Source organism: Bos mutus, chromosome 14 (assembly GCF_027580195.1).
Source record: "Bos mutus isolate GX-2022 chromosome 14, NWIPB_WYAK_1.1, whole genome shotgun sequence".
NCBI classification, from domain to species: Eukaryota; Metazoa; Chordata; class Mammalia; order Artiodactyla; family Bovidae; genus Bos; species Bos mutus.
This window is the reverse complement of record NC_091630.1, coordinates 44663546-44690808: the sequence shown is the minus strand read 5'-3', so window position 1 is coordinate 44690808 and position 27263 is coordinate 44663546. Positions and strand designations below refer to the sequence as shown.

At 42.2% G+C, this 27263-nt stretch overlaps 1 long non-coding RNA gene and 1 pseudogene across 1 annotated transcript in view; one reads left to right on the top strand and one right to left on the bottom strand.

The window, feature by feature from the left end:
- The window catches only part of LOC138990753 (uncharacterized), a 137791-nt gene that overhangs the window by 40444 nt on the left and 70084 nt on the right, over positions 1-27263 (top strand). The gene's annotated exons all lie outside the window — the stretch shown is intronic.
- On the bottom strand, positions 13328-13912 carry LOC102265947 (chromobox protein homolog 1 pseudogene; annotated as a pseudogene).

The following is a 27263-nucleotide window of genomic DNA, read 5'->3' as shown; positions in this document are numbered from 1 at the left end:
AGAAGTATTTTGCCTAAGCTACATGAAATAGTCTATGGATAATGAGCCTTGTGTTTTCATAAGTGCATAGTGTCTTTAAAACATGAATGAATCCATTGCTAAAATATTTATAGTTTAGTCAACAAACACAGACTTGAAGAGTGATCAGTTGTGGTAACAGACATCCAAATCTTGGAAATATTTTGAGGAATACATTACCTTACGTGGTAGATACCTTCAGTCCTGAAACACTGCTTCCATATTTGGAAATTAAAACCTTTGTTGTTCTGTGACAGGAATGGGGCACAGCACCAGTGAAAAGTGCCATCTGGACCAGGACTCCAGGAGGGAGGGAACAGGGAACAAATGGCAGATCAAAAGTTTGGATCAGAAACTCATGCAGCATTTAGAGTAGGTCTGAGCACAGTGTGCCTTTGATTTCAAAGACTGCTCCGTGCCTGGATAAGTTTTGTAGACTGCGGAACATGGCAAAAGTTGGTCCTGAGGGAAGGCACGGAACACTGGGTGACAGACAGCAAAGATCAAGTTCGCAAAGGAAGCTTGAAGGAAGCATTAACCAGTATATCAGGATCTGAACTCCATTCAGTAAGCATTCTGAAAACATGCTGATGACACTCAGCCACTGAGCAGGGTTTCTGCGGCATTGGAGTTGAGCCTCTGGAGGGCTGGGGGTTGATAATGTTGTCTGTCAGTAAGAAAGAAGTGGAGAAACTTTTTATTGATTGATTTTTATTGAGGCATAGTTGACTCGCAATATTGTATAAATTTCAGGTGTATAATGTAATGATTTGTTTACAGTGTTTAAAGGTTATACTCCATCTATAGTTAGGATAAAGTATTGACTATATTCCATGTGTTCTGTGATATATCCTTGAAAGTGAAAGTGTAAGTCACTCAGTCGCGTCCAACTCTTTTGAGACCCCGTGGACTACAGTCAACCAGGCTCCTCTGTCCATGGAATTCTCCAGGCAAGAATACTGGAGTGGGTTGTCCTTTCCTTTTCCAGGGATCTTCCCGACCCGGGGATCGAACCCCAGTCTCCCACATTGCAGGCAGATTCTTTACTGCTGAGCCACCAGAGAAGCCCCTACGATATATCCATGGAGCTTATTTTATACCTAATAGTTTGTGCCTCTTAATCCCCTATCCCTCTATTGCCTCTCCCCACTTCCCTGTCCTCATTGGTGACCACTAGTTTGTCCTCTGTATCTGCAAGTTGTGGACATTGGTTCAACCCATCTATTCTGAGGATTTTTATCTTTTCTGGAAATCTTTTTTTCTCATTTCTATTTCTTCTCTCTATTCTTTTTTTGAAATTCCTATTAGGCAAATGTTGAAACCTTTGAATTTTTTTTCCCCACCCATATTCACCTTTTTATCTGTCCTTTCTGAGCTGTGTTCTAGGAGGATCCTTAGTTGTATCTTCTAGTTAAGTAATCATCTTTTAGTTATATCTTTTCTGTTACTTGGCACATTTATTGAGTTTTTCAGACTTTTTCAATAATTACAACCTTCCTTTCAAAGATCCCTAGTTGTTTAGAATATGTTTCTATTAAAACGGACATTATCTTCTTATTCCTCTTAGGATGTTAATCATATATAATGTGCTCAGTTGTGTCCAACTCTCTGTGACCCCATGGACTAAAGCCCACCAGGCTTCTCTGTCCATGGAATTTTTCAGGCAAGAATACTGGAGCGGGTTGCCATTTCTTACTCAAGGGAATCTTTCCAATCCAGGGATCAAACCTTTGTCTATGCCTCTCCAGCATTGGCAGGCAGATTCTTTATCACTGTTGTACCTGGAAAGCCCCATATGTACCATACATACTTTTTTAAAAATCTCATTTTTAAACTTTGTTTCTTTGGATATTAGTTTATCCATATGATGATTATGGTCCCTTTCATTCAGAAGATGATGTCTTCCCAACCCAGGGATTGAACCTGGATCTCCTGCATCTCTTGCATTGGCAGGTGAATTCTTACCATTGAGCCTCACTAAGGTTTTAAAGAGTTACTTTTCCTTAAATATTTGCTGGGTTTGGGGACTTCCCTGGTAGTCAAGCAGTTAAGACTTCATGCTCCTTAATGCAAGGGGCACAGTTCCATCCCTGCTTGGGGAAGGTGTCACATGCCACATGATGTAGTCCAAAAGAGAAAAAAGAAAACCAAATTGCTGGGTTTGCATGATTATATGGGATCTGGGCTCCTAGGTTAGTCGGTCTCATGCTATATGTGATTACCTGGCTTGGCTCTAGAATTCCAGGCAGCAATGTGGCCGCCTCAGTTATGGAGGCTTCCCCTTTCTTCTGGGTGGCAGTGAATTCTGTCCCAAGCCCTGACCACCAGGAGGGACATCTTCCTGGTTGTGCATGGCTTCTGTCTAGGGACACAAACCTCTCCGGATCCTGCATGGCACAAGGAGAAGATCCCCTTGGATCTTGCGTCAGTCAGTCATCCTGGTGGTTGACCCTGGATCCTCTCTTTTCATCTATTTTCTCTCAGCTTGAAGCCCAAGCTGAGATACTCTCACACTCTTCATCAGTTCTCTCTTTTGTGTGTTTTGGCCATTATTTCTTCCTTCAATATAAACTCCTCTGCCTTTAATATTTTAGGAACTTTATTACAATTTCTGATCTATTGGGGGCACCAAGTCTTCTTTTCTTGTGCTGTTTTCAATTTAAAATATTTTCTTACTATTTATGGGGATTTGAGATGAGAGAAGCATGTTCTTACTTTGCAATCTTGATCTGATTACCTCCTGGTCTATTACAAAGCAGCCTAGTCCAGTTTAAAGAAAGTACATCAGTGTATCTGGCAAGTAACATTTATTCCTATGACTGAATTCTACTGGAAATTTACACTGTGAGTTTGTTAAATATATCAACATTTATTAATTTCCTGTTTGTGAATGCCTATTTTGGCCCGCTCAAAAAATCCTGATATATATCAGTTCTAAGATAGTAAAATAGAGGCTTAGAGGGGGTGAAATCATTTATCCAACAGATAGCCAGAGACAGGGCCAGAATTCATGCCTATGTCTTGCTATAACAACAGCTTCCTTCAATTAAAGACAAAAGGTAATGATAATGCACAATGTCCTCACTATGGGATACCAAAAAACCACAGCATTCACTGGAGTGGGTTCTTCTAGAAATCCTGAAGTCAGGAATCACTGATTATTGTGGATAATTTGTCAGCAAATCACTGAGCTGACAGCACTTTTCAATTTCATTTCGTTGCCTTTGTCAATAAGATTATTCTTAGAGGAATTTGTGAACTGTTAGTGCTGTCTCAGTGGGCAGCACACAGAAATGGTGTGTGCATATTGGTAAACATCTCTGCAGGGTTGGCAAGTTAGAGGTGTTATTTTGCATTGATTTTTTTCCCTTGCTTTCAGCCGAGGTTTATTTTCATATAAGCAGTAATTACAGAAAACGAGTGCCTGTGAGGGTAAACGTAGTTATGCTGGTTAAAGAGCATTGTATGTATTATGTGGCATGCTGTAATTATTGAAGTTATTTCACAGGAAACAAGGCTTTCTCAGCAATTGTGATACACGGGGTTCAGATCAATATTGGCAGAGATTATAGACAGTTTAAGCTTTTGTAAAGTCTGTGTTCTGTTGTTCAAGAAGCATTTTTGGAGAATCTGTCATAATAAACATTTGGAAGATGAAAAGATAGATACAGAAATAAAAACACTTTGTTTTTTTAGCTGAGAAGGTTTAAATACACAAGTGCCAGAGGACTTAAAACTAAAAATATTGTCAGAATGCAACGGGGTCCATCAGAGAAGGTGGGGAGGTATGGAGCTGGGTCAGCAATGGTGTTCCATCCCTGTTGAACAGCATTCTTTGCTGTTTGATTTCCTTGATATGTTGTTGCTGTTATTCAGTCATTAAATCAGTCTGACTTTTTGCAACCCCATGGATTGAAGCACTCCAGTTTCCTCTGCCATCCATTATCTCCCAGAGATTGTTCAACTTCAGGTCCATTGAGTCAGTGATGCTCTCTAACCATCTCATTTTCTGTCAACTCTTTCTCCTTCTGCTTTCAGTCTTTCTCAGAATCAGGGTCTTTTCTAATGAGTCTGCTCTTCACATCAGGTGGCCAAAAGATTGGAGCTTCAGCATTAGTCCTTCCAGTGAAAGTTCAGGGTTGATTTCCTTTAGGATTGACTGGTTCGATCTCCTTTCTGTCCAAGGGAGACAAGCACCACAGCACCACAATTTGAGACCACCAGGTCTTTCATCCTCAGCCTTCTTTACAGTCCAGCTCTCACATAAGTACATGACTACAGGAAAAACCATAGCTTTGAGTATATGGACCTTTGTTGGTAAAGTGATGTCTCTGCTTTTTAATATGCTGTCTAGGTTTGTCATAGCTTTGCTTCCAAGGAGCGAACGTCTTTTAATTTCATGGTTCCACTCACCATCCTCAGTGATTTTGGAGCCCAAGAAAATATGATCTGTCACTGCTTCCACTTTTTTCCCATTTATTTGCCATGAAATGATGGGACCAGATGCCATGATCTTAGTATTTTTGAATGTTGAGTTTTAAGCCAGCTTTTTTTTTGCTTCTTAATGCTTCTTGATGCTCTTTAGTTCCTTTTCACTTTCTACCACTAGAGTGGTATCATCTGCATATCTGAGGTTATTGATATTTCTCCGGCAGTCTTGATTCCAGCTTGTGATCCACCCAGCCTGGCCTTAGACATGATGTACTTTGCATAGAAGTTAAATAAGCAGGGTGACAAAATACAACCGTGTTGTACTCCTTTCCCAATTTTGAACCAGTCAGTTGTTCCATGTCTGATTCTAACTGTTGCTTTGTGACCCGCATACAGGTTTATCAGGAGACAGGTAAGGTGGTCTGGTATTCCCATATCTTAAAGAATTTCCTCAGTTTGTTAATGTGATCCATACAGTCAAAGGCTTTAGCATAGTCAATGAAGCAGAAATAGATGTTTTTCTAGAATTGCCTTGCTTTCTCTGTGATCCAACTAATGTTGCTAATTTGATCTCTGGTTCTTTGCATTTTTTAAAATCCAGCTTGTACATTTATTTGTAAGTTCTTGGTTCATGTACTGCTGAAGCCTAGCTTAAAGGATTTTGAGTATAACCTTGGTTGCATGTGAAATGAGTGCCCTTGTATGGTAGTTATCCTGATGCTGGAAAAGATTGAAGGCAGGAAGAGAAGGGGACGACAGAGGATGAGATGGTTGCATGGCATCACTGACTCGATGGACATGAATTTGAGCAAGCTCTGGGAGTTGGTAATAGACAGGGAAGCCTGGTGTGCTTTAGTCCATGGGATTGCAAAGAGTCAGACATGACTGAACTGTATGGTAGTTGAAACACTCTTTGGCATTGCCCTTCTTTTGGATTAGAATGAAAACTGACCTTTTCCAGTCCTATGGCTACTGCTAGTTTACCAAATTTGCTGGCATATTGAATGCAGCACTTTAACAGCATCATCTTTTAGGGTTTTAAATAGCTCAGCTGGAATTCCATCACTCTGCTAACTTTTTAGTAATGTTTCCTAAGGCCCACGTGACTTCACACGTCAGGATGTCTGGCTCTAGGTGAGTGACCAGACGATCATGGTTATCTTGGTCATTAAGACCTTTTTTGTGTACTTCTGTATATTCTTGCCACCTCTTCTAAATCTCTTCTGCCTCTGTTAGGTCCTACTGTTCCTGTCCTTTATCATGCCCATCTTTGAATGAAATATTCCCTTGATATCTCCAATTTTCTTGAAGAGATCACTAGTCTTTCCTGTTCTATTGTTTTCTTCTATTTCTTTAAATTGTTCATTTAAGAAGGCCGCCTTATCTCTCCTTGTTGTTCTCTGGAATTCTGCATTCAGTTGAGTATATCTTTTCCTTTCTCCCTTGCTTTTCACTTCTCTTCTTTCCTTAGCTATTTGTAAAGCCTCCTCAGACAAACTTCTTGCCTTCTTGCATTTCTTTTTCTTGGGGATGGTTTAGGTCACTGCCTCCTGTAAAGTGTTATGAAACTGTCCATAGTTATTTAGGCACTCTGTCTACTAGATCTAATCCTTTGAATCTATTCACCACCCTTACCATATAATCATAAGGGATTTGATTTAGGTCATACCTGAATGGCCTAATGGTTTTTCCTACTTTCTTCAATTTAAACCTGAATTTTTGCAATAAGAGGCTGATGATCTGGGCCACAGTCAACTCCAGGTCTTGTTCTGGTGTCTGTGTAGAGCTTCTCCATCTTTGGCCACAGGAAATATAATCAGTCTGATTTCGGTATTGGCCATTTGGTGATGTTCATGTGTAGAGTCGTCTCTTGTTTTGTTAAAAAGGGTGTTTGCTATGACCAGCATGTTCTCTTGACAAAACTTTGTTAACCCTTGCCTGGCTTCACCTTGTACTCCAAGGCCAAACTTTCCTGTTACTACAGTGTCTCTTGACTTCTACTTTTGCATTCCAGTCCCCTATGATGAAAAGGATGTCTTTTTTTGATGTTAGTTCTAGTGTTATAGCCACACATTCCGGGAAACAAACTCACTCAGAAGGACAATGCAGATAGTGGAGTGCAGTTTATTATACTGGTGGGCCCAAGGCAAAGTCTCCTATTAGCCAAGGATCCCAACCAGCATTTGTGAAAATCTTTTATACCCCATGTATACATATCCGAACTCACCACCTCAATTTCTTTGAGACTTACATAAAACAAAGGAAGGGTAAATACAATCACAATAACTCCATTATTCAAGTGTTATCAAGTGTTAGGTGTTCAAACAGTTAATAATCAATAAACTCCGATAGATACAGAAAGAATTTATGACCTGTCCGGAGGTAGGGGTGATTAGAGTATGTTTTCTCTTAGGCGATGAGTAACCTGGATGTGATCTTCAAGATTCCCCTGTCCAGAGGGGGTCCCATCCTTCTATTGTTGTTTCCATAGGCACTAAGCACAGAGTCCAGAGTCCGTTGGAGAGGTGGCCGAGCATGATCAGCATGAACAGGCCTAAGATGGGGTCCGGGCCCTATGAATTCCTTCTTCACTAGGTGGTCTGGTAGGTCTTCGTAGAACTGTTCAGCTTCTTCAGTATCAGTGATTGAGGCAGAGAGTTGGATTACTGTGATATTAAATGGTTTACCTTGGAAATGAACTGAGATCATTCTGTCCTATTTAAGATTGCATATAAGTACTGCATTTCAGATTCTTTTGTTGACTATGATGGCTACTCCATTTCTTCTAAGGGATTCTGCCCACAGTAGTAGATATATAGGTCATCTGAACTAAATTTGCCCATTCCGATCCATTTTAGTTCACTGATCCCTAAGATATAGACGTTCGTTCTTGCCATCTCCTCCTTGACCACATCCAATTTACCTTGACTCATGGACCTAACATTGCAGGTTCCTATGCAATATTGTTCTTTATAGCATTGGACTTTACTTTCACCACCAGACACATCCACAATTGAGTGTCATTTCCACTTTGGCCTAGCATTCTTACTGGAGCTATTAGTATTTGCCCTCTGCTCTTTCCCAGTAGCATATTGGACACCTTCCAACCTTTTGGGCTGTCTTCTGGTATCATATCTTTTTGCCTTCTCATCCCCGTCCCAAGATTGTGAGTTAGTGGATGCAGATTCCTTATCATTTACTTTCAACCACTTGTGTGAGACACATTTCTCAGACTAAACTCATACACTCTTCTTGCATTCCTTTCTGGTTTCCTCGCTGCCTTAAGGTCAGCCTAGGTGGCTGATGGCAGAGCAGACCACTGGAGAACAGTCTGAAGAGCCATCTCTGAGGGACTTGGAGTCAGTTATTGCCTCATTCAGGGCTTTGGTCCAAATATGGGTGGGACATATACAGGTGACTTTGTGTCTAAAATTCTAAGTTCCAAAGTAGTGAGCATGTGTTACATTCATGACTGTTCATCATCTTTTGAGTGGCCTTTCTATATTTAGGGACACCTCTCTTATAGTGAATTTTTACCTCCTCGATATAGAAATAGATGTAAATTTCAAGTCTTTTTGCCATGAGAATGCAAATATGAAGCCAGACTCTGCAATCAGATGCACCTGGATGAGTCTACAATTCACATGTGAAGAATGTAAGATAACATAATGGGAATGGAGCCTCCATTTTTGGTGACACTGATGGCCAAGGTAGCATCTCTGCCAATGCTTAGTACGGTACTGGTTTCCTCAACTGGCCAGTTCTGTGGTGTGAAATTGGGCTTTGTTTTTAAAGGTAAGCCTTGCACTGGTTCTCCAGACCTCCTAACAATTTTTGTGCTACCCAATATCTCTTAAATACATTTCTTTTCTAATTAATCAGTCAGGGTTTTCCTCTGTTGCTTACAGCTAAGAACTGCTCTTGATAGATAAATAATCTGGTGTATTTGTATTCCCTGGCCTGACTCATCTTTAAAGAACACCCCTACCTTCTCATATAAATTAAGGGAGACTTGAGGTGGAATTCATTCACCTGTTCAATCAGCAAGTATTATTAGATGCCTTCAGTGTGTAAGTACTGTATTAGGCACTGCGTGTTCGATGGAGAAGACTCTTCCTAGTCTTGAGGGACTTGAAATCTTGTAGCACAGATAAACATTAGCATATATACCAAATGTGCTGTGACAGAGGACTGAACCAGACGTGACCTGTGAATGTGATACGATTGATAAAATGCTGGAATTTTTTCAGCCATTTGGCATCAGTTAAGGATGAAACAGCTGGGAATCATTTATAGTAAAAGAATCTAATACATGAAAAGAACTTTCTTTATAGTGGGAAGGGAAGGAAGGAAAGGTCACATAATTGACCACCTTGCTTCCTTTTTCTTCTGCCTTGTTTTTGGGGCTGGTATGGATGCTTGGCTGGGTCTTATTTCAAACTTGTGGGACATTTAGGATTGGGGAGGTGGAGGGAGTTGGAGAGTATTGGCACTTACTTGATGTTATTCTTGGTTGTGATGATTTGACTGAAGGATAAAAGAAGTACAGAAAGCATAGATTTAGGGCCCACTGTTGTTATCAGTTGCCTATGGCCTGACATTCTTCTGGAGGTTTTCCATGTTATCTCAATTAGTATTTTTTCCTCCCTCCATACCTGTGTATATGTTCAGTTCAGTTCAGTTGCTCAGTTGTGTCTGACTCTTTGCGACCCCATGAATCGCAGCACGCCAGGCCTCCCTGTCCATCACCACCTCCTGGAGTTCACTCAGACTCATGTCCATCGAGTCAGTGATGCCATCCAGCCATCTCATCCTCTGTCGTCCCCTTCTCCTCCTGCCCCCAATCCCTCCCAGCAGCAGAGTCTTTTCCAGTGAGTCAACTCTTCGCATGAGGTGGCCAAAGTACTGGAGTTTCAGCTTTAGCATCATTCCTTCCAAAGAAATCCCAGGGCTGATCTCCTTCAGAATGGACTCGTTGGATGTCTTTAAATTACGAGTGGAGGAGAAGCTACATAAACTAGGAAGAAGGGAAAAGGAAATTTTTTGATTCATGTAACTGAAAAATTTGGAGGTAACTTCATGGAAAAAACCTGGACCTAGATGTTCAAATAATATCATCCGTCTGTCTCCAAACAGTGCTTCTCTTGTTGACTTTCTTTTCTGATTGCTGCCTCCCTGATAGGGGTCAAGAGCACCCAGGTCACACCCCACCTGATTAGTCACATCAGTGGAAGAAGAACTCCCGTTTTCCGAGAGAGGCAGCAAAAGTGCCAGGTTTCATCCTGAATCACTCAGGATGGTTTTGGCCACAAGTAACGGAAAACTGGGTCAAAGGGGCTCACTTTCTCACACAGCAGAAAGCCCAGAGATAGAGGCAGTTCCAAAGTGAGTTGATGTAGGGGATCAATCATGTGAGGGCATTTGGTCAGCTTCTCTGTGGGCCTCCTCCTCGTAATCTCAGATGGTTGTAGCAGCTCCTGATATCGCATCTTCATATGACAGTGTCCAAAAGCAGTAAAGAGTAAGTCCCTGCTTGTGTCTGTTGAGAATGCAAAAAAACCTCTACAGAATTCCTCCTCTAGGTCTCGTGGGTCAGTTACCTTGCACACTCATGCTTTACCAATCCTTTTCAAATGGAATACAATTACTTGGTAGTTTTAGGCTTATTGACATTTGTCCCCTAGGGGCTAGATATGAACCCTTGGATATTGCTAAGGTCACCCAATAATAGAAAGTCAGAATTTAATTTGCAAGGAAGAAGAGGCGGGCTGTTTCAGTCCTTGATAGTATTTGCCTGTGTCTCACTGGGTTAATTCAGGTTATGTATCCATTCCTGAACCAATCACAGCAACCACCCATAGTCACATGACTACCTGTGATGCTATGGAGGTAGTGGCCTTGATGGTTCGTAGGGGTATTTTGTCAGTCTGCTCAACTCAGAGGAACCGAGTGGAAGAAGTTGGGTCCCTATTATTCAAACTGACTCCTAAGCTAACTGTCCTACCCAGAGGAGCAGGAAAACCCTTGTTAGATTCTTGACTCAACTGTTAATGAAGAAAAAAGGAATTCCTGTTCCTGTCATTCATCTGTGATCCAAGATTTGGGGTAGCTCATGAATATTTCAGAGTCACCATTGCACGTGAACCCCATGGTTAAGTATAAAGGAAAGCATGTGTTAAACAGGATCTCTCAGACAGAAGGCATGTTATAAGCTTCTCAACAGAACACTGTTATAATGGACCATCTGTAGAATGTGGACATGTTGGTTAGGCAGAGTAATTTATTGTAATGATACTTGGCATCATGAAATTTCACTGTTACTGTGCTTCTTCACCTCGCTGTATCTTTGGGAAATTCTCCATTTTAAGATTTCTTTATATAAATGTGGATGATCAAAAGGCTTTACTGAAGAAATGATAATTTTGTGTTGGACACAGATGTGAATACGCATGGGATGAATCTGCTAGACTACATTTGAATTAAGTGGTTAAATGTTTCTATCATGACATTCTTCTCTTCAAAATGTATAACAGCCTCTTGTTCCCTATTGTGATGAGACTTCATTCTTCTTCCTGATTTTTGGACCCCTGGTAACCTGCTCTTCCCTGGGTTTTTAGTCATCATGCTTGTACTCTGTAACCTAACTTCTGCCTAAGTTTCCACTTCTGCCTTCTGACTTGGTGTGTGTGTGTTCTGACCACTGAAGTGTCCTTCCTCTGCTTTTCCAAATTCTTCCCATTCCTCATAGCCAAGCTTCCTTTCTCCTACTCTGCTAACTGGCATGGTTCTCCCTCCTCTTCGAACCCTGATTATCCCACTTAAGGAATTTTAGCATCTTAAATGCTCCACATTTCTTTGTTCACTAATTGTTTCCATGTGTACATCCTCTCTTGTCTCCTTAGTTACAGCTTTTGGAGATATAACAGGTAACTCTGGCTCAACTATTTTTCTGTACTCCCAGTGGCTACTAGAGATTTGAACTTGGATGTCTCAGAGTCATCTTAACTTTAACGAGACTGAAGCGGCACCTGTTACCTGCCCCTCCTTCCTGCTCCACCTCGCTCTTGTTGTTGTAATCAGTTTCTGTAAAAAGCTTCTATGCAGTTACCCAAGCCACTCGTGATTCTGCCCTTTCTTTTAGGGACTCGTCATTCAGCCCGAGTCCTCTCAATTCTGTTCCTAAACATGTCTTGGTATCCCTTTCTCCATCCCTGACACCACTGGCTTGGTTCAAACCTTTGTGATCATTCACTGGGACCATTATTCTTCCAACAGATCTCCCTGGCTCCAGGCTCAATGCTTTATTTTTTATTGAAATATAATGGATTTACAATGTTGTGTTAGTTTCTGGTATACAGTAAAGTGATTCATATCTATATATGTATATATATTTTTTCACATTCTTTTCCATTATAGTTTATTACAAGATACAGTAGGACCTTTCTGTTTTTTATATGTAATAGAGTGTATCTGTTTATCCAAAACTCCAAGTTTATCCTTCCCCCTTCCCTTTCCCCTTTGTAACCATAAATTTGTTTTCTATGTCTGTGAGTCTGTTTCTGTTTTGTGAATAAGTTCATTAGTATCTTTTTTTGTTTTAGATTTCACATATAAATGATATCATATGGTATTTGACTTTCTCTTTCTGACTTACTTCATTCAGTATGATAATTTCTAGTTTCAGCCATGTTGCTGGAAATGGCCATATTTCCTTATTTTTATGGCTGAGTAATATTCCATTGTATATATGTACCTCATCTTTATGCATTCACCTGTTGATGGACATTTAGGTTGCTTCCCTTGTCTGTTGTGAATAATGCTGCTATGAGCATTGTGATGCATGTATCTTTTTGGTAGCTTCTTAGTCTTTTTTTGGGATCAGCATTAAGCTCAAGCAGGGAATACCTTGGCTTCTAAGTTTCAGGCATTCACAGCTTTTAAATAGTCTCTCACAGTGCTCATTTAGGTGGCCAATGACATTTTTTGAAAGGATACAATATTCTGGACACAGAACCCAATCATTATTAGTTGTTTTTTCCTTTGTTTCACCGTTTCCCCAAATTTTAACAAAAATGATCCTAACCCATCTCCCTTCTTTCCCACCCCATCCCACCCACCCCAAATAATACACAAGTAAGTGGTGTTGGAGAAGACTCTTGAGAGTCCCTTGGACTGCAAGGAGATCCAATCAGTCCACTTTAAAGGAGATCAGCCCTGGCTATTCTTTGGAAGGAATGATGCTAAAGCTGAAACTCCAGTACTTTGGCCACCTCATTCGAAGAGTTGACTCATAGGAAAAGACTCTGATGCTGGGAGGGATTAGGGGCAGGAGAAGAGAAGGGGACGACAGAAGATGAGATGGCTGAATGGCATCACTGACTCGATGGACATGAGTCTGAGTGAACTCCAGGAGGTGGTGATAGACAGGGAGGCTTGGCGTGCTGCGATTCATGGGGTCGCAAAAGAGTTGGACACGACTGAGCAACTGAACTGAATAGCCAAAAATGACACACATGCTACTCTGTAAAAATGCAGAGTTAACACGATTGGGAAGAAGGCTGTGTGGATTGTGGAGATGCTTTTTGAAGATCTACAGTATCTCTTGCTCTCCTACATCCCATTCTGCATTTTGTTCTTCAGAGAAGGCCATTTGCTTTTTTTTTTGGAAAGTTCAGAATGGGTTGCCGTCAAACACTGACCCTCCTTCCCTTCCCGTCCACTGGGATGGGTGTGCAAACTGTATAGCGTGGAATGGCCTTGAAGCCCTTGGGCTGCTGTAGAGCACAGAAACTATACTGGCTCTTCAAAGGACATCTTCTCAAGCCACCTTTATGGTGTCAAGACAAGGAGAACTTTTTCCCCATTTGAAACCCAGTCAGATGTGACAGGGGCTGGTATTCAAGAGAGTTAATTCCTGTCATCTTTTTTGTCATCATCCTCTGAGGGGTAAGAATGCCATGTCAGCCTTTCCTCATAGAAGGATATGACAACCTGTGGGCACTTGACATTGGGTTCCTTGGCAGGAACCAGGTCAGCCTCATCAGAGTTCTTCATGTCATCAGGAACATGAGTTCTCCACTGGAGTCTCTAGCTCCAATAATCTGCTCTGGTTCCAAACCCTGGGCAAAGCCTCGTGGCTTTTCTGACTCTTCTTTCTTCTTCTTTGGTTTGCTCTCCTCCCCCTTATCTTTCGAATCAGAATCAGCTTTGTGCTTGCCTGCCTCTGATTTATCTGTCTCGTATGCTGTTTTCTGTGACTGCAGAAACTCAGCAATGAGGTCAGGGCAATCCAGTTTCTCTTCTGGTTCCCATGTGTTATCCTCATCTGAGAACCCCTTCCACTTTAGGAGATACTCCACTTTGCCCTTTACCACTCGATGGTCTAAAACTTTCCCACTACATATTCTTCTTCCTCTTCTTCTAGCACCTCCTCCACTTTCTTCTTGTTTTATTTTTTCCCCATAATGCCCACGAGCTTTCTGGTATAAAGGATGATGCTGCTCAGGTCTTGTAGTTGTCAACCTTCCCTGCACTGGTTCAAGCGTCCAGGCTGTCTCTTCTGTCCTCTTCCCAATTTACTATGTTTCCTCTCCAGCCCAATCTCCCAGCCGTCCACCCAGCCCACGTCGCATTGTCTCGGTCTACTCAGACCAAAGAGCGACCCGCAAATGCCTTGTGGTCTGTACTTTCTCATGATGAGAACTTCACTCAGCCAAATTGAGCTTCTACTGGTGGCATGAGCACCTGTGCACCTTCAGGTCAGCAGACATGGACTCAGGATCTGGAGTCACCAGGTGCTGTGCCAAATTCCTCGCAGTACCAGTTATGTGTGTTTGTGTTTCTTTCCTTCAGTGGACTATGAGATTTTTGTCTCTTAATACCTGCTATAAAGTAGCAACTCAATAAATGATAGATGAGTATATGATACAGCATCATGATCTCATTCATAATTTAAGTCTCTCATTGATGAAACAATATTAGGCCCAGTAGAGGCATTCAATACATCCTCTTCATTTGATGGATTGTTTGCCAGTGCTCAAGTCATGTAGTGTGAAGTGTCTTCTAATTTAACCTTTTGATCCATCTATGTTTTTATTTTTATTAAATGCATTATTGACTGAGTTTTTAGAACTGGTACTGGGTTTGCGTATCCTCTGGTTCCTTTTTGGATAGAATTCTGAACATTTCAGAAAGTTGTTTGCTGATGTGCTCTGGGTATGATGGGGAATCACCTTAGGTTGAGCCTATGCTGGATCATATGTTATACATATTTGTTTTTTCAAAGGAATGGGAGATACATGAATTAGAACATAATTTAGATATGGAAACCTACTCTGAACTCTCTGTTGGATTAATCATTAATATATTTTAAATTCCATATTTTCGGTGAGGTAGGACATAAACTGTGGTGTTGGAGAAGACTCTTGAGAGTCCCTTGGATTGCAAGGAGATCCAACTGGTCCATCTTAAAGGAGATCAGTCCTGGGTGTTCACTGGAAGGACTGATGTTGAAGCTGAAACTCCAATACTTTGGCCACCTGATGCGAAGAGCTGACTCATTTGAAAAGACCCTGATGCTGGGAAAGATTGAGGGCGGGAGGAGAAGGGGATGACAGAGGATGAGATGGTTGGATGGCATCACCGACTCAATGGACATGGGTTTGTGTAGACTCTGGGAGTTGGTGATGGACAGGGAGGCCTGGCGTGCTGCGGTTCATGGGGTTGCAAAGAGTCAGACACAACTGAGCGACTGAACTGAGGACATAAACATGTTAAATGTAACTATATAAATACTTGTTAGTTGCTCAGTCATATCTGACTCTTTGTGACCCCATGGATTACTGTAGCCTGCCAGGTTCCTGTGTCTGTGGAATTCTCCAGGCAAGAATACTGGAGTGGGTAGCCATTCCCTTCTCAAGGGGATCTTCTCAACCCAGGGATTAAACCCTGTCTCCAGCGCTGCAGGCAGATTCTTAACCATCTGAGCCACCAGGGAATCCCCTTGTAAGGCAAAGTCAATAAAAAGTTTCCAGGTAAAGTCTAAGTGGGGAGTTCTATTTTTCTAGGGATGAGTAACATCCAGGTGAGATTACATTCCTCTAGAAATAAAGCTGTCACACTGACGCAAGGATAGAGAGCCTGCTCTACTGATTTTGAAGGAGGAAACAGACAGAACAGGCTCCATCTTGAAAGCAGGACTCCATCTTGGGCCAGACTGTGGGCTTTGAGCTCTATGCCCAGTATCTATGGAAATGACATACCAACCGGAAAACCAGGCCCCCTGGATGGAAGAGCCCCAGGGCTCGTACCTAGACTCTCTGTTGCCTAAAAGAATACCCTAATTATCTGTGTAACTGAATAGAATCATAAATTCTATTATGCTTATTGGGGTATGACCACAGGCCTATTGATAATTGTCCACTGTTAACTACCTAGGCTTAAGGCATATGGATCACGGGTTAACTTTGATTGTGTCTTTCTTTTCCTTTGTTCAGACTAGTTTCAGGAATTTGGGGAGGTGGGTTTGGGCACGTACACTTAGGGTATATACGGTTTTCAGAAAAACTGGTCAGGGTCTTTGGCTAAGAGGAAACTCTGCCTTGGGCCCGCCGGTGTAATAAACTGCACTCCATTGTCTGCATTGTCCTTCTGAGTGAGTTTGTTTCCCAGAATGCGTGGCTACAACAGTTTGATCAGCAATTCCTTAAAAGAGAATCTTCTGTATGACTCAGTCTTAACTGTGTAAGCCTCTCAAAGCTTTTAAATGGGGTTGGGCAGCAATTTTAATAATAGAAAATAATCGTTAATCTCAATGATTATTAACGTCAGTTGCTCTTCTACTTTGTAATGAAGTGTCTTTCAGGTAGGACTTGACTCATTCCTTCTCCAAATTCCTCACCTGATGCTGGCTATGCGTTTCTGTTTGCACTCAAACTGCCAATGTTCTGGTCTTTTTTCGCCTCCTCTGATTCTTTGCTACCAGATCTCTTCTCCATTGTCACTTTTTGCTTCTGGTCATTTTTGTGGTCTTGCCTGCTTCTAATCTCTAGTGTCATATCTTCTATCTGCCACCCCTGCAGCTTGCTATTCTTTTTCTTCTGTTCCAGTTGTTACTTTAGTTTTTTGATCTTTCTTCTTCCTGACTCTGTTGCCAGTGTGTTCAGCTTTCCAGCTATTTCTAGCCAAGTATACCTCTCCTTCCTTGTTGTTATTGCTGTTCAAGGCCCAGTTGCTTCTTAGCTGGAAAGAGCAATACTGTTCATAGTTTTCTGATGTGTGAGGTCTGGTGTATCGAGAGTCGAGGTACTGGAGCATAACAAAGGTGAAGTTCTTCATCCATGGGACAGAAGGTTTGCATATTCTCTCCCCATTCTATTAGGAATAGAGCCATTTTACTTAGGGAAGAGTTACTGCTTTCATGATCTGGTGAAGGAGACAGAAAATGCCCTCATTAATTTACCTATCTCTTCTATACTCGAGTATAAGCTCCATATGGGTTGGAAACTTGCCATATTAATGTCTGCTATGTATTATATATATATTATGTGTGTATATATATATAAAATGTGTGTGTAATATTACACATTATAGACCATCTGCAGTTCAGTAAGTGTTTAAAATATGCTTCTTGAATGAAGAATGGCTGAATAGTAAGACATATGGCAGAGGTATCAGGGCAGTGATTCTTATTAGAATCATTTAAGTCTCATTTAAAACACATAGTCTAGTTGTGAAGAGTTCACACTCCTAATGCAGGGGACCCAGGTTTGATCCTTGGTCAGGGAACTAAGATCCTACATTCTGCATCTAAGAGTTCACATGCTGCAACCAATACCCAGCACGGCCAAATAAATAGATATTAAAAAAAAACCCATGCATTAATGCCTGGGTTCCCAAACTAGACAAACTACTATTCTTAGATGTAATTTTCCCCTACATTTCAGAAATCTGTGCTTCTTAAAATTGATGAAATAATTGGAAGCATTTTTCTTTCTTAGTTGTAGATAAAATACACTTCAAATAGGCAGTGACATCTTAGATCGGATGAAACACAGTAAATCAGAATTTCTATAGCATGTAGCCTGGGCAGAAATGTAAAGTCCTCCCAGTGAGTCTGAAACATACCGAGAGTTATAAGGTTCTGAATTTAGGAGGCTTATATGAGGGAGAGATTAACAAGGGATCACTTAAAACTACCTTTGAATTCTGAGCACAGCATCTGGTCTGTTGTAAACAACCAGTCCTCATTAGCTGAACCAAATAGAATTCCTCAGGGCACTGGAGAGGCCATTAAAATTACAATATGTATGTATTCTCTCTCTCTCTCTTTCTACATATATACACACATATACACACACACACCATGTTTGCTCTCTAGGCATCTGTATCTATATTTATAGCTATGGTGTGTGTGTGTATGTATGTATGTGTATATATACATGTGTGTATGTGTATATATATATATATAGAGAGAGAGAGAGAGACTGCTGCTGCTGCTGCTAAGTCGCATCAGTCATGTCTGACTCTGTGTGACCCCATAGACGGCAGCCCACCAGGCTCCCCCATCCCTGGGATTCTCCAGGCAAGAACATTGGAGTGGGTTGCCATTTCCTCTCCAATGCATGAAAGTGAAAAGTGAAAGTGAAGTCGCTCAGTCGTGTCCAACTCTTAGCGACCCCATGGACTGCAGCCTACCAGGCTCCTCCGTCCATGGGATTTTCCAGGCAAGAGTACTGGAGAGAGAGACTGCCGCTGCTGCTGCTAAGTCACTTCAGTCGTGTCCGACTCTGTGCGACCCCATAGACGGCAGCCCACCAGGCTCCTCCGTCCATGGGATTTTCCAGGCAAGAGTACTGGAGTGGGGTGCCATTGCCTTCTTTAGAGAGATTAACATCCTATAATTTCAGTGGCCTCTCCAATGCCCTGAGGAATTCCACTTTGTTCAGCTAATGAGGACTGGTTGTTTACAACAGACCATATACTGTCTACACTGTAGATGATATGGGGCTTCCCTGGTAGCTCAGATGATAAAGAATCTGCCTGCAAAGCAGGAGACCCAGGTTCAATCCCTGGGTTGGGAAGTTTCCTTGGAGAAGGGAATGGAAACCCACTCCAGTATTCTTGTCTGGAGAATCCATGGACAGAGAAGCCTGGTGGGCTACAGTCCATGGCATTGGAAAGAGTCAGACATGACTGAGTGACTAACACTTTCACACTTATTCAGATGATATAGTAACTGTCCTAAATGACAATCAGGCATTTCCCAGGTGAGTTAGAAGTCTAAGAGAACCAAGCAAAGGCAGACAAGTACAGCCCCTTGAAGTGCATCTGGGTGGGTGTCATTGGAGGGGAGGCAAGTCAGGGGTATGGGTGGAGGAGGCTGGGAAGAGGGTCATTTTACTCTTTATGTTGTTGTTCAGTCATTCAGTCATGTCCAGCTCTTCATTCAGTCATGTCCAGCTCTTTGCAATTGCATGGACTGCAGCACACCAGGCTCCTCTGTCCTCCACTGTCTCCTAGAGTTTATTCAAATTCATGTGCATTGAATCAGTGATACTATTTAAACGTCTCATCATCTGCCTCCCTCTTCTTTTGCCTTCAATCTTTCCCAGCATCAGGGTCTTTTTCAATGAATCGGCTCTTCTAATTAGGTGGCCAGAGTATTGGAACTTCAGCTACAGCATCTGTCCTTCCAGTGAATGTTCAGGACTGATTTCCTTTAGGATTGACTGGTTTGAATTCCTTGCTATCCAAGGGACTTTCAAGAGTCTTCTCCAATACCACAGTTCAAAGCATCAATTCTTCAGTGCTCAGCCTTCTTCATGGTCCAACTCTCACATACATACATGACTGCTGGAAAAACTACAGCTTTAACTATACAGACCTTTATTGGCAAAGTAATGTCTCTGCTTTTTAATATGCTGTCTAGGTTTGTCATAGCTTTCTTCCAAGAAGCAAGTGTCTTTTAATTTTGTGGCTGCAGTTACTGTCATCAGTGATTTTGGAGCCCAAGAAAATAAAGTCTGTCACTGTTTCCATTGTTTCCCCATCTATTTGCCATGAAGTGATGGGACCGGATGCCGTGATCTCCATTTTTTTTTTAATATTGAGTTTCAAGCCAGTTTTTTCATTCTCCTCTTTCACCCTCATCAAGGGGCTCTTTAGTTCCTCTTCGCTTTCTGTCATTAGTGGTATTCTCTGCGTGTCTGAGGTTATTGATATTTCTCCTGGCAGTCTTTATTCCATTTTGTGATTCACCTAGCCTGGCATTTTGCCTGATGTACTCTGCATATAAGTTAAATAGACAGAGTGACAACATACAGCCTTGACGTACTCCTTTCCCAATTCATGTCTGGTTCTAACTGTTGCTTCTTGACCTGCATACAGGTTTCTCAGGAGGCAGGTAGGAGGATCTGGTATTCCCATCTTTTGAATTTTCCACAGTTTGTTGTGATCCACACAGTCAAAGGCTTTTACATAGTCAATGAAGCAGAAGTAGAAAACATCTACTTGCTTTCTTTTCTTGCTTTCTCTATGAAACAGCAAATGTTGGCAATTTGATCTCTGTTTCCTCCACCTTTTCTAAGCCCAGCTTGTACATCTGGAAGTTCTTGGTTCACGTACCGCTAAAACCTAGCTTGAAGGATTTTGAGCATATTTGCTAGCCTGTGAAATGAGTGCAATTGTGCAATAGTTTGAACATTCTTTGGCATTGCCCTTCTTTGGGGTTGGAATGAAATCTGACCTTTTCTAGTCCTGTGGCCACTGCTCAGTTTTCCAAATTTGCTGAAATAGTGAGTGTAGCACTTTGACAACATCATCTTTTGGGATTTTAAATAGGATTATTTAGAATTTTAGAATTGTAAATTACTCAACTGGAATTCCATCCCCCCCCCCAACTCTGTTGTAGTAATGCTTCCTAAGGCCCACTTGACTTCACACTTCAGGATCTCTGGCTCTAGGTGAGTGACCATACCATCATGGTTATCCAGGTCATTAAGAAGTTTTTTCGTATAGTTCTTCTATGTGTTATTGCCACCTCTACTTAATATCTTCTGCTTCTATTAGGTCTTTACCACTTCTGTCCTTTACTGTGCCCATCCTTGCATAAAATGTTCCCTTGATATCTCCAATTTTCTTGAAGAGATCTCTAGTCTTTCCCATTCTATTATTTTCCTGTATTTATTTGCATTCACTTATGAAAGCCTTATCTCTCCTTGCTGTTCTCTAGAACTCTGCATCCAGTTGAGTATATCTTGCCTTTTCTCCTTTGCCTTTCACTTCTCTTCTTTCCTCAGCTATTTGTAAAGCCTTCTTAGACGACCACTTTACCTTCCTGCATTTCTTTTTCTTGGGGATGGTTTTGGTCACTGCCTCCTGTACAAATTATGAACTTCCATCCATGGCTCTTTAGGCACTCTGTCTATCAGATCTAATCCCTTGAATCTATTCTTTACTTCCATTATATAGTCATAAGGGATTTGATTTAGGTCATACCTGAATGGTCTAGTGGTTTTCCCTGCGTTCTTCAACTTAAACCTAAATTTTGCAATAAGGAGCCGATGACCTGAGCCACAGTCAGCTCCTAGTCTTGCTTTTGCTGACTGTATAGAGCTTCTCCATCTTCAGCTGCAAATAATATAATTAATTCTGATTTTGGTATTGATCATCTGCTGATGTTCATGTAGAGAGTTGTCTCTTGAATTGTTGGCAAGGGTGTTTGCCATGACCAGCATGTTCTCTTGTTACCCTTTACCCTGCTTCATTTTGTACTTGAAGGCCAAACTTGCGTGTTGCTCCAGGTATCTCTTGACTTCCTTCTTTTGCATTTTCAATCCCCTATAATGAAAAGGATATCTTTTCTTTGGTGTTAGTTCTAGAAGGTCTTATAGGTCTTCATAGAATCATTCAACTTCAGCTTCTTCAGCATCTGTGGTTAGGTCATAGACTTGGATTACTGTGATGTTAAGTGGCTTCCCTTGGCAATGAACTGAGATCATTCTGTCATTTTTGAGGTTGCACCCAAGTACTGCATTTTGGATTCTTCTGTTGACTATGAGGGGTACTCCTTTTTTTAAAAAAAATAAGGGATTCTTTTCCACAGTAGTAGATATAATGGTCATCCAAATTAAATTCACTCATTCTCTGTCCATTTTAGTTTACTAATTCCTAAGATATCAATGTTCAATCTTCCATCTCCTGCTTGCTGCTGCTGCTAAGCCACGTCAGTTGTGTCCGACTTTGTGCAACCCCATAGACAGCACCCAACAGGCTCCTCCATCCCTAGGATTCTCCAGGCAAGAATACTGGAGTGGATTGCCATTTCCTTCTCCAATCTCCTGCTTGACCATGTCCAATTTGCCTTGATTCATGGACCTAACATTCCAGGTTCCTATGCAAAATTGTTCTTTCCAGCATCAGTCTTTCCTTTCACTGCCAGACATATCCACAACTAAGCATTGTTTGCCTTTGGCCAAGCAGCTTCATTCTTTCTAGAGCTATTATTAATTGCCCTTCACTCTTCCCCAGGGGCATATTGGACACCTTCAAACTGAGGAAGCTTATCTTCTGGTGTCATATCTTTTTGCCTTTCATATTGTTCATGGAGTTTTCAGGGCAAGAATACCGGGGTGCTTTGTCATTTCCTCCTCCATGGACCGTTGTTTGTCTGAACTCTTCATTATGACCCGTCTATCAGTGGGAGGCCCTGTGCAGCATGGCTCATAGCTTCATTGAGTTACACAAGCCCCTTCCCCATGATAAGGCTGTGATTGATGCCCAAAGTACATTCTGTTGGGACTGATTTGAGAGGAGGCCAATGGGCAGTTAAGAATTCAGAGCAAATTTAATTGAGGATCCAATCTGTCAAAATTCTAAGCAGGCCAGGAATTTCTTCAGTCACCTCCCAGCTCCCATTTTGGTGACGTTTTTGCTTTGTATCAAATTCCCACAGCCTCACACCTCTGCTTGGCTGGCCTAGTCGTTCCCCCAGGCTTCCCTCCTTCTCTCTTTTGGACCTCACTGCAATCCAAAGCATCTCCAGTGCTTCACGGACTTGGTCATTTTCTTCCTGCTTCAGGGCTGCCCGCCTCCAGGGGGGGCCACTCACACTGCGGTCTTGGAGAATGGTGCCCATCCGTACCGCTCAGTGGTGCCGGGGTCACTAGGTGCTGCCTTCTTCTTTTGTTTACAAGTTTATACAGGCCTTCTGAGGCCCTGGCCTTTTTCATGGAATTGGTCCCACAGAAAGAAGTTTAGGTTTCCTGGTTGATTATGGAGGAAGGTTTGTTTGTTTGCTTTTTGATTGAGTCAGTCTTCTATCAGAGGCAGCTTGATCCCATAGTTGGTGAGAGTATAGGCTTTGGAGGAAAACTGAGTTTAATTCCTCACCCCCTAAAACTGTACATGAGGGATAATGCCTTGCTGTTGGTAACTACATTTTCTCTTCTGGAAAATGGGGATAATAATAGTATTTATCTCACTGATAATCCTCATTGGTGTGAGGATTAAGGAGTTTAATATGATAAAGCTTCTAAGATAGTATCTGTCACATGGTAAGTACTCAAAACCCTCAGAGAATATTATTTGCTCAACCCTTCCATACCATAAGATTGAGAGCAGGAGGAGAAGAGGGCAACAGAGGATGAGATGATTGGATGGCATCACCGACTCAGGGGACATGAGTTTGAGCAAACTCCAGGAGACAGTGAAGGACAGGGAAGCCTGGTGTGCTGCAGTCCATGGGGTTGCAAAGAGTCAGACATGACTGAGTGACTAAACAACAACCTCCCTTCTACGTGTAATGTAATTTTCTGCTTTCAAGAGTTGCTTGCTATTTCTGGTATTGTTAATTTGGCCACAAGGAGGAGAATAATGGTAGAAGTGTGCTAGCTAATTTAGTAGCAATGTTCATTTCAGATTTAATTGTGGTCCTGAATGTCTAAATTACCTACAACTTTGGTAATAATTCTTCGCTTTACCATGTTCTGTTTGGCAAAAAAAGTTTGATGAAATTCACAGGAGAACAAAAATTAGCTTGATGAAACCGACTCACTATATCATTAAGCATGAGCATTCTTTGGAATATCTTCACTTAGAGATTCTAAAATGATATATCTAAAGTTAGTCTAGAAGACTGGTGGAAAGAGAAGCATCAAATCTCCTCCTCCTGAAACTGGGGCTCTAGGTCTCCAGGTTGACATCATGGCTGATCTTTTATTTTATGGTCAATGAAGTTCAGGCTTGGCCTTGTGATACCATGCACAAGCTTAATGGTGCTTCCTAATGCACTACATAAGCAGGACTGATTTGAAGAAGAAATTAGCCCAATATCAGGAGCTTCTTGTTTCATATTAAACTTTTAAAACCAATCAGAAGCAAGCTTAGTCAAGTCTCTGCAGACCATATTTTATTGACAGTTTATTGCAAAGGCGGCTCACTCTGATTTTTAAGTTAATGTTAGTTATGGAACAATGTCAGATTTCAGAGGAGCACACAGAACGTCTAACCTATTTTCAAAAAGCAGGTCAAATTTAGCATCTGGAGGATAACTTGCAATTTGGTTGAAAATAATTGAACAAGTTTAACATAAAATTCAATAAAGGGATCAGGGTATTCTAAGTTTAAAATTCTGAGATAAATGGCCCAAGGCTCTTGTCAACTGTCATTATTGCAAAGTCCAAGAGGGTTCCTGGGTTTCCATTTTCTCAGAGTGTATCTGTCTTGTTAAAAGAAGATTGTGCTGAATCACTTGTCTTGGTATTTCTTTAGAAAGACATTTTCAAAAAAAGTTAGAGATTTCACCACTCTAAGAAGTGAGGTTTCCTTCTATTATACTGAAGTATGGTAGAAGGAAAGCAGACTATAGAAGTGGTTTGAGCTCATTGCTTCTAGGAAGACGAAAGAAGAGAGGGAAATGGAGAGTCTTAAGTCATGTTTCCCAGAAGCAGACCTGGAGAGAGTGTTCACGTGTGAGTAAGTGATGCATTCAAGGCAGTAGCCAGGGAGATGGGGAAGGAAGGGGGGCCTCAGAAGGAAGGACTTCCACCCCCAACCCTCCAGGGGAACTTGAGGGTTTGTCCCAACCCACAGCAAGACTGCTGAGGCTCTTATGTTCCTGCCCCATTAGCTATTGGTTAAGGACCGTGACTGCAGCCATGAAATTAAAAGACATCTGCTCCTTGGAAGAAAAGCTGTGACAGACCTAGGGTATTAAAAATCAAGACATCACTTTACTGACAAAGGTCCGCATAGCCAAAGTTATGGTTTTTCCATAGTCATATACGGATGTGAAAGTTGGACCATAAAGAAGGCTGAGCACCGAACAATCGATGCTTTCAAACTGTGGTGAAGACTGTGGAGAAGACTCTTGAGAGTTCCTTGGACAGCAAGGAGATCAGTCCAGTCAATCCTAAAGGAAAGCAACTCTGAATACTCATTGGAGGGACTGATGCTAAAGTTCTAGTACTCTGGCCACCTGATTAGAAGAGTCAACTCATTGGAAAAGACCCTGATGCTGGGAAAGATTGAAGGCAAAGGAGAAGAGAGCAACCAATGATGAGATGGTTGGATGGCATCATTGACTCAGTGGAAACGAGTTTGAGCGAATGCCAGGAGATAGTGAAGGATAGGTAAGCCTGGTGTGCTGCAGTCCCTGGGATTGCAAAGACTGCAGGGAGACATTACACTAACCTTATTCCTCATCCTCCACTAAGGGGAAGAGGGTTAGGCACTAGGAACACACATTCACAGACAAGTCTACTTTCTAGGCTTGCAGGTGAAGTGGACTCTGAGAACTCTTTCAGAGAAGACCCTTCAGTGCTGGCTGTTGAAGGTGAAAGCCAGGGAGCTGTCTTAATGCATAAAGGTAACCCCAGAGGACCTGTGCAAAGTGCTGACCTCATCCTCCATAGAGAAGAAAAGGAAAGGAGCTGGGGCGCCTTGATTTTCTCCCTGACTCCCCACTCCCTGGGCCAAGCTTTAATGTGGGTGCTTCTAGTAACAACTGGATATGAGGGAACCATGCAGGACAGAGCCGGGTCTCCTTTGTCTTCCACAGAGCACGGAAGATGTCTGCATGTTCCCACACACAGGCGGACAGCACTGGGTCGGGGGCAACCGGGAGGCGGCAGACCCCAGGGGACAGCAGGGTCCCAGTGAGAACTGCAGTGAACACAGGAACCAGGCAGCAGGGAGAGCTGCAAGGTCACAAGGCCAGTGCACGGCAATGCAGGTGAAGCTGGGCTTTGCTGAAAGGCATCCCCGAGCATAGACGAGGCTAAGCTGAAGGGCTCAGTGCCCTTTCTTCTTGGTGTTCTAGTTTGGGCTCCTGTTTGGTAGGCTTCTCCCCATCTTGGACAGTAAGACGCATCAGAGCCAAGCCTGGAGGAGGTGAGAAAAGGATCAAGTGCTTTGGCCTAGTTCTGTGTTACTCATTCAGTCACATCTGACTCTTTGCTACCCCATGGACTCTTGCCCACCAGGCTCCTCTGTCCATGAAATTCTTCAGGCAAGAATACTGGAGTGGGTTGCCATTTCCTTCTCCAGGGGATCTTCCTGGCCCAGGAATTGAACCCAGGTCTCCTGCATTGCAAGCAGATTCTTTATCATCTCAGCCACCAGGGAAGACCTAGACTTGAAATTCACAGGTGAGAGATAAAAGGGACTTCAGAAATCATCAGAGGAGGAAGAGGGGCAGGCAGAAGCACTCCCCTGCCATAAGGAGTAGAAGTGCATCTAGGCTTCTGCTCCTTCTCCTGCGTGCTATGGGGATAGGGGCAAAGGGATGGATGACTGGAGGTTGAGGAATAAGGTTAGTCTCCTGTGTCCATTTTTGCAAAGCCTTCCTCCTCTAGTTGACCTTAGATGCCTTAATCAGAAAACTATGGCCTCTCACTGTGGCCAGCTTCATCTAACATAGAACTTTTCAACATCTCATTTTCCTCGATGCTCTGATATCAACTGGCTGACTTTCCAAATCATTGACAGCAAGGTATTAATACCTTCCTCTCATGCTCATAGCTTAATGGGCTTCCTTTTCCAAGGTTATCTGCAGAGAAGAAGGGTACAGTCCTTTTGTCTTTGAAAACTCATTTTAAACATTATTGTAAAGACAGCCCAGGTTCATTTTAGAAAATTTGTTGTTGTTCAGTTGCTTAAGTCCTGTCCGACACTTTGCAACCCCATGGACTGCAGCACTCCAGGCCTCCCTGTCCTTCACTATCTCCTGGAGTTTGCTCAAACTCAATGTCCATTGAGTCAGTGATGCTGACTAACCATCTCATCCTCTGTTACCCACTTCTTTTCCCGCCCTCAATCTTTCCTAGCATCAGGGTATTTTCCAATGAGTTGGCTCTTTACATCAGGTGGCCAAAGTATTGGCGCTTCAGCATCAGTCCTGTAGAAAAATAAAAAAAAGAAATACCAACAATTCTACAACCCAAAGAAAACCATTGTTTATGTTTTGGCCTGAATCCTTCTCATCTTTTTATCAATTCATAAATAATGAAGACATACAGACATATATACTTAGATTATTTGCATTTTAACAGAAGAACTTGAGGGAGGCGGTGGAAGTTCTCAGCCAAAGGAAAAAGTTAGTGCCAGGGATATGTGTTAACCCCTTTCCAGACATTGACTCAGTTGATGCATGGGGCAGGAGTGAGTCTGGTCAACAGCCTGACACTCTATCCCCTGTTGAACTAGCTTAGGGCTGGGCCTTAGACAGGTCAGGTTGTAGGCTTGGAGACTTTGGAGAGTAGGCATTCAAATATAAAGATGTAGGGGAGGCAGATGGGAGCCATGGTTGGAGCAAC